The sequence below is a fragment of the Sorex araneus genome, chromosome 4, assembly GCF_027595985.1.
Source record: "Sorex araneus isolate mSorAra2 chromosome 4, mSorAra2.pri, whole genome shotgun sequence".
Lineage (NCBI taxonomy): Eukaryota > Metazoa > Chordata > Mammalia > Eulipotyphla > Soricidae > Sorex > Sorex araneus.
The window spans coordinates 21,178,740-21,185,908 of record NC_073305.1 but is presented as its reverse complement, the minus strand read 5'-3'; positions in this window follow the sequence as shown (position 1 = coordinate 21,185,908).

Sequence of the window (7,169 nt, the reverse complement as noted above, 5' to 3'; positions counted from 1 at the left end):
ATCGATTTGCTCAAGCGGGCTCCAGTAACGTCTCCAATGTGAGATTTGTTGTTACTGTTTTTGGCATTACTGTTTTTGGCATACTCCACGGGTAGCTTCCCAGGCTCTGCCTTGGCGAGCAGAGGTATATGTGTGTATATATTTGGGATCCACATTTTATTACTAACCAGGGTTCACTTGATCTAGATTTGGCCTAAGCAGGCCAAATCTAGATGGATTTCCTAAGCAGGATGGATTTCCTTCAAGCTATGAACACTGTGCAGTTCTGGTGCTAGAGGCTGAGTCTTATGCCAGCTACATTATCTCAGTTACACACCTCTTATCCAAAGTGGCCTTTCCTTGTAGTGATGTCAGAGGCACGAGAGAACTAAGTTCAAATAAAGCACACTTTATTCTATTCATCAAGCTTGGTCATAAAAATCAAGCCAAGGGACTGGAGTAATAGCACAGCTGGCAGGGCGTTTACCTTGCACGTGGGCAACGCGGGTTCGAATTCCCAGCATCCCATATGGTCCCCAGAGGACCCCCAGGAGTAATTCCTGAGTGTATGAGCCAGAAGGAACCCCTGTGCATCGCCAGGTGTGACCCAAAAAGCAAAATCATCATCATCATCATCATCATCATCATCATCATCATCATCATCATCATCATCATGCCCAAAGTAAGGCAACATTGAAATCTAATCTGCCTGATTTGGGGAGAGCCAGTGAAAGACTGCACAGTCACTTGTCAAAGGGTATGCATACAGTGATTGCGGATGTGTGAAAATTTAAGGCTAATCACACAATATTAGGCTGGAACGATAGCACAGCGGCAGGGTTTTTGCCTTGCATGCGGCTGACCCAGGTTCGATTCTTCCACCCCTCTTGGAGAGCCCGGCAAGCTACCAAGAGTTTCTCGCCCACATGGCAGAGCCTGGCAAGCCACCTGCGGTATATCCGATATGCAAAAAACAGTAACAACAAGTCTTAAAATGGAGACGGTACTGGTACCCACTGGAGCAAATAGATGATCAACGGGATGATAGTGACAGCGACAGTGACACACAATATTCAATGAGAACCTGCAGGGACCATGTTATTAATGTTATACTCTAATAATGTGTGGGACTGATAGAGTACGTCAAAAGATTTTTCTTTTTCTATTTGAAAATTTGAAAATCTTCTTTCCTATGCATGCTCTCAAAATACCCTATAGGATTTACATGCTTCTGTGATCCTGGTATAACCCATTAAAACAGTGTTATTTGTTTCCTCTTAATCATTCTGCCCAACCCAGGTAAAGAGCTAAATATTTTATTAGGGGGGTTAGTATAAGGGGAAAAAGTTTATGAAAAAATGTTGCAAGTATTGATTTGTTTTCCAATGTAAATTCAAACCCATGTGATGAAAATGAATTCCTGACAAAGATCAGAAAAGGTTTTGGAGTCATAGTGGATTTATCAAAATGCAAATATTTTAAACAAAACAGGACATTGCAGTTGCATACATAAGCTGTTCGCTTGATGCCTACTGGGGACAGTTTCTAGTTTACATAATGTAATTAAATTCAAGCCTGATGAATTCAAATTTATCCCAAAGACATTATTGGCAACATGATCCCTTGTGGTGAAAAGGCTGAGGAAGTTGCTTGTTTGGGGGCCAAGGGAGAATTAGAAAATCGTATCTAAAGCTCACAGCAACTGTTTGTGACGATTCCTCTGTGGCATTGTTCAGCATGATGGGAAGAGAAGTAGCAACACTTCGCTCTAAAATCCAAGTGCATGCAGGAAAAGTCGAAAAAAAATTTTCTGTATAAACCTAAAGAGATAAAAAAAAATATGCCTTTAAAAAACATGAAGTTTTAATACTTTTAAATGAGTATGTTTTTCTTTGTTTTATTATGATTTATAAACATTGGTTTCATAGCATAGCTTTATTTTCTCATTTTATGATCATTGCTGATGCTCTATGTAGAAATTATATTTCCAGGAGCTCAAATGAAGTTTATTATTTCAGTTACTTCTAAATTGTATCAGATAAAAAGTCTATACATCAATAGAAACATGAGAAAAAATTGTGAACAGAAATGCACATACATGCACACAAAATGTCTCCTCCAGAAACATTACCTTATCCCATAATAAAGAAAAAAATAATCCAAATAACAATGATTTTCTGTTTATTGCTTATACAAATGGGATATATATACACACACACAAAACAAAAGCACATATTTGTAGTTTTAATAATAATATTTAATACTAGTAGTTGTGGTAAAGAACACTCAGATTGTCCTGATAGGATTTCAATTTTGTAGAGTTAGCTTGAGAGTTGAACACTAAGTACTGAAATTCTTTGCAGCAATTTTTATACTTTAACCTAGCAATTACATTTCTAGGACTTTATCCAAGGAAGCAATGAGTAATAAGCTCAAAAACTAATGGAAGAGGATATCCATTGCCATTCCATTTCTAATAATGAAAATTTGGAAATTATTCAAGTATCCCAAAATAGAACAATGTTTAAATAATGGCTGTGCATTTATAAGAGAGAATATTGTTCTGCAATTACATTATGTTTTGTAGAAATTTAATGACAAGAAGGAAATAGATAATATAATATTTAGGAAAAGTTAAAATACAAAGCACCACTATAAAATAGTTGATGTGTGATCAAATAAATCACAAATATAAATCATACAGGTGGCAATTATTATTCATTAATAGATCTGGAGAATTTTATTATTTTTAAAAAACTCAAATTTTTAACAAGTATATGTCATAATTTTTTAATTGGTGAAAAATATTGTTTTTAAAAACAAGCACTGGAAAGAACTATACACTGTTTTAGCTTGACAATCAAAATATGTATTTCAGAGGACAGAGAGATATTATAGCAGGTAAGGCTCTTCCCTTCCACGGAGCTAACCTAGGTTTGATCCCTGGCACCTCATATGGCCCCGGAACCAGGAGTGATCACTGAGCACTCTTGGGTGTGGCTCCCAAACCAAAAATATATACTTTAGACATATCAGTAAAAAATGATTAATCACTCCCTTTTTATTAAAAACACAAACATTTTAGTATAAAATTTAATTTATATGCCAAAACTGTACCCTCACGGTGATTCACTAATTAAAAATAAATAAATTAAAATAAAAAAAAAGTAACAATCTTACAATGGAGATGTTACTGGTGCCCGCTCCAGCAAATCAATGAGCAATGGGATGACAGTAACAGACAGTGATACAAAAAGAGCAGACATTTACAAAGGCTGATAAGATAAAAAGATTATTCATAATTGTTAAATTTACATTATAAAAGTCTTAAATATGAAAATAGAAAACATAAGGGTCTCATTTTATTAAGAATATAGCTAGGGATTTTAACTTCAAATAGGTAGCTATAAATAGTCTAGTTAAGAACTTCCTGCCCCCACCAGACAACTATAGATAATAGAGCAATTTTCATTTTATTCTTTCATGAACTCCCTCTTTTTACCTTTCTTGTATACTAACCTTCAAAGGACCTTTGAAAATCTGTGTTGCAGTTACCAATAATGATTTTAGCTGATTTAAGGAGCAAATGCTAATTCTACTTGCAGACATTATCAATTCTGTGAAATTTTTATTAACATACAGGTATACAAACAAGTACTCTGCAAATGGTATGCAAAATCCCATCTGTCATTCAGAGAAATGTATTGGATTTTCTACAAATACTCTATGGCCCCCTTCCCTTCCCCAATAACCCTCCTCCCATTTCTAGTTTCCTGACTCACTCCTTCAGTGACAGAACTGACTTACACTTCTTGCAAGAGCTAATTGCGCACATCTCTTCTAAAATAATGCTGGTTGCATCTCTATTATGTAGGTGGGGTGTTGGGAGAAGCCTTTAAAAGACAAGATCAGTGAATGTTAAAAATAAGGCCTTTGTTACCCAGGGAGCCAATTAAATATTTGCCAGCACATCTCTACTCTCTCTGTTTCATACTCTTTGTTGCCTGATGTCCTTTAAATTTCCTTATTTTATAAGCATTACTATGATTTTACCGAAACTGTTAACATTCTCCCTAAATTTGGAAAATTTGGCAAACTCAAAGAGGGGGTCCTGAGGCATCAAGATCAGTTAACAATTAATTAGAAAAGTGAAATCACAAAGTTATTCTTAATCCCATCTACTCCTTTGTCAATCCCACCACCATTCATCATCATTCAGTTAGTCCACACAATCTCTTCAATACCTCTTTAATAAATCCTCTTATCTCCCTATCTGCTTCCCCCCAAAAAATTATATTTCCTAAGAAGCATTCGTTTTCAACTAGTCTTAGCTTTTTTGATATAATAGGGTTGGGAATCTACTTCCTATTGACTTCCTGCCTGTGTCAGAGTGTCCCATCAGCTTCTTAAAAAAAAAAATACCAAGCAAATAAACGAATAAACACAAGACAGAAATTTTCTTTAAAATCCTGTTTTAAATATACAGAAGTGAATATTTTGAAATTGATATGATTAATCAGAATGATAATAACATTAAGCACTGTGTGAGACAACTCTCAAAACCACAAATCCAAGTTCAAAAATCCTATTTTCCAGATGAGAAATGGAATCTCAAACTGCTAAGTAAATTTCATGAAATTACATTGCCACTGGGTGGCAATGGTTGGTTTCAGTGCTAGAGTACTCTTCTAACCCATGTTCTTTTTACTTTATTCTTTGCCCTTTAAGAAAACCCAGAGGGACCTTTGAATTTGGTATTGTAACTCTCATGGGTGAAGTCTGTTAGACCATTAAGACCATTTTTGTTTGTTTATTTTCTGACTCTATTTATCTAAATAGCTAAATCTAACTTTCAGTGTTATATTTACCTAATCTAATTTTGTGTGCATGTGTTTAGCATTTTTTCCCCATTTCCTTTTGTGGCGTATATTTTATACTTAATAAAACTTCTAGGATTCTAGCATTTAAAATCTAGTTTGACAAATGTACTCACGTAACAATCACCTTCATTAAGATATATAGAAATCCTACAACTGAACACTTTAAAATTCAGTTTGCAATTAAATAGTGTAATAAGGGTTTTCTGGTTGAATAAAATAAATGCATTTATGCAACAAATATTGCAAGTATCTTGGTGATGGCAATTTAGTAATGTTCAAATGAGTGGGAAAAGACCAGAGATAAAAGTTTTGTTGAGAATCTCTCCGTGAACTGGATAAACCCCAAGTCTTCACTCTGAATTTTTTTTAGAATATCCAATTTAATAACTGATATATCTATTCCTGAGATGAAACAATTTTATAGAAAGAAGAAATATCTTAAATAAGGAACATGTCAGTTGTAGGAAAAACTAACTTTTCTAGCTTAAAAAATAAGTTCTTTATATAAAAGAACAAATCAATAACAAAACAAATTTCCTTGGAAGATTCTATCAGAATATTTATTTGTCATATTTTTAGAGGCCTTGTCACATGGCAGATAATGACTTTTTTTTGAGATTATTTGTTCACTCCTTCATACATGCATTTATTCACTCATCTAACAAGCATCCACTGGGAGTTTATTATGTTTGAGACTCCAGTGTGGGTGCCTGAGGCACAGATATGAATAAGATTAATATAGAAATGAAAAACTCTTCCTTTTGAAAATGAATAGTCCTTTGAGGAAAACTGACATGAGTATCACACACTGCAATCAATGTTTTATGAAAATTATGTTTAGGATGAAAGTAATGGAGAAAGACCCCTCAGTCTTCCTTAGGGAAAAGATAATGAAGGGAAATTTACTTTGGTTTAGTTCCTTAAGGTACACTTACCTGGTAGGGATAGACCTGTTTAATCTTGATTCCAGTTTTTAAAAATAGAGATAGATGCTAACAAGAAAAAACAGTACTATTTTGTATTAAAGCAAGTCTTGGTTTATTACCAACTTCTTTATATATATTTTCTAAATTATAGCATAGGATTATTTTTAAATACTCTTTCCCCCCATAAGTAAAATATAGGATATTGATTTATTGGCATGAGTGGCCCCGAGGATTCTCGCATTCATTGAAACTATCTTTCTTCAGCTCCTACTAAAATATCTCCTAATACCCATTATTGTACACACCCAGTCAAGAAACAAAAGACAAGTTCATTTTGGGGCAATCATTTTATGGGCTTAGAACACATCTATTTGTATAATTACAAAAAATGTAATATTTTAAAAATATTAATATTTTATTTGCTGACAAGAATGTACGATATGGGTGAAACCATTAGACATGTAATGGATGTTGGTCACTGTCACTGTCACTATGATCCCGTTGTTCATCGATTTGCTCGAGTGGGCACCAGTAACATCTCCATTTGTCCCTGTCGCATGCTAGTGTAGCCCAGTGGCATATTGGGGGTTCTTTCAGGGTCAGGGGAATAAGGACAAGTCATTGTTACTGTTTTTGGCATATCAAATATGCCACGGGTAGCTTGCCAGGCTCTGCCATAAATGCCATAAGTGTAAAACTATTTCATATTTCATATTTAATTTTGTGCTTCAACCTAGAATTATAGAGTCAGCTTCTTAAATAGCTAAAATGTTTTAAAATGATATATTTGTCTGTTATTCACATATCTATAACTCATCATGAACTCACAATACATAATCCTTTTTCTTTTCCTCTCTCCTGTTCCATGCTAAACTATAACTTTATTCATCACCCATTCATCCTTCTACCTATCTCAGATATGTATGTATTGGGTACTAAACATGAGTCACACTTCATAACTTAGAGTGTGAAATCACCACGGCCTTTGTCTTCAAGAATCTTGCTGTCTTAGAAAAGAACAGTCAAGAATCAAGGTAATTATCACAATAGAATGGTTAAGGAGAGTTTGCTCAGGAAGTCCCCAGGAGGTTCATTAGCAGAATTGTGAAATACTCTGGGGAGGGGAAATGAAACATACAGAACAACAAACAGACAACACCCACACCCGCAAACAGTGTCTAAGCTTGGAGGTAAGAATATACAAAATTTATCAGATCCAGAGGGATCTGAGCTAAAAAAAAAAAGAAAGAAAGCTTGAATAATTATAGATAGAATAAGTAAGATAATTATGCACACCTAAGAATCCTATGTGACCTCTTGTTTAAATGTAGCAATTTTATATTTTCCAAGTATTCCTCTAAGACTTTTTTTTCTGTCAAGCATT